The sequence below is a fragment of the Arachis duranensis genome, chromosome 5, assembly GCF_000817695.3.
Source record: "Arachis duranensis cultivar V14167 chromosome 5, aradu.V14167.gnm2.J7QH, whole genome shotgun sequence".
In the NCBI taxonomy this organism is placed as follows: domain Eukaryota; kingdom Viridiplantae; phylum Streptophyta; class Magnoliopsida; order Fabales; family Fabaceae; genus Arachis; species Arachis duranensis.
This window is the reverse complement of record NC_029776.3, coordinates 15,036,557-15,037,142: the sequence shown is the minus strand read 5'-3', so window position 1 is coordinate 15,037,142 and position 586 is coordinate 15,036,557.

Below are 586 nucleotides of genomic sequence, written 5' to 3'. Positions count from 1 at the left end.
GATTAAAGTTGACCCTTCTAGTGTAGGGGCGTTCATCTTCTTGCATCATGGGCAAGTGAAACGCCAACCTCACATTTTCCGGGCTAAAATCTAAGTATTTCCCCCAAACCATTGTGAGATAGTTCTTTGGATTCGGGTTCATACTTTGATCATGGTTCCTAGTGATCCATGCATTGGCATAGAACTCTTGAACCATCAATATTCCAACTTGTTGTATGGGGTTGGTTATGACTTCCCACCCTCTTCTTTGGATCTCATGTCGGATTTCCGGATACTCATTCTTTTTGAGCTTGAAAGGGACCTCGGGGATCACCTTCTTCTTTACAACATCATAGAAGTGGTCTTGATGGCTCTTGGAGATGAATCTTTCCTTCTCCCATGACTCGGAGGTGGAAGCTTTTGTCCCTTTCCCTTTTCTAGAGGATACTCCGGCCTTAGGTGCCATTGATGGTAATGGAAAAACAAAAAGCTTATGCTTTTACCACACCAAACTTAAAATATTGCTCGCCCTCGAGCAAGAAAGAAAAGAAGAGTAGAAGAAGAAGAAGAGAATTGGGTAGAGAGGGAGAGAAGTGGGTTCGGCTAT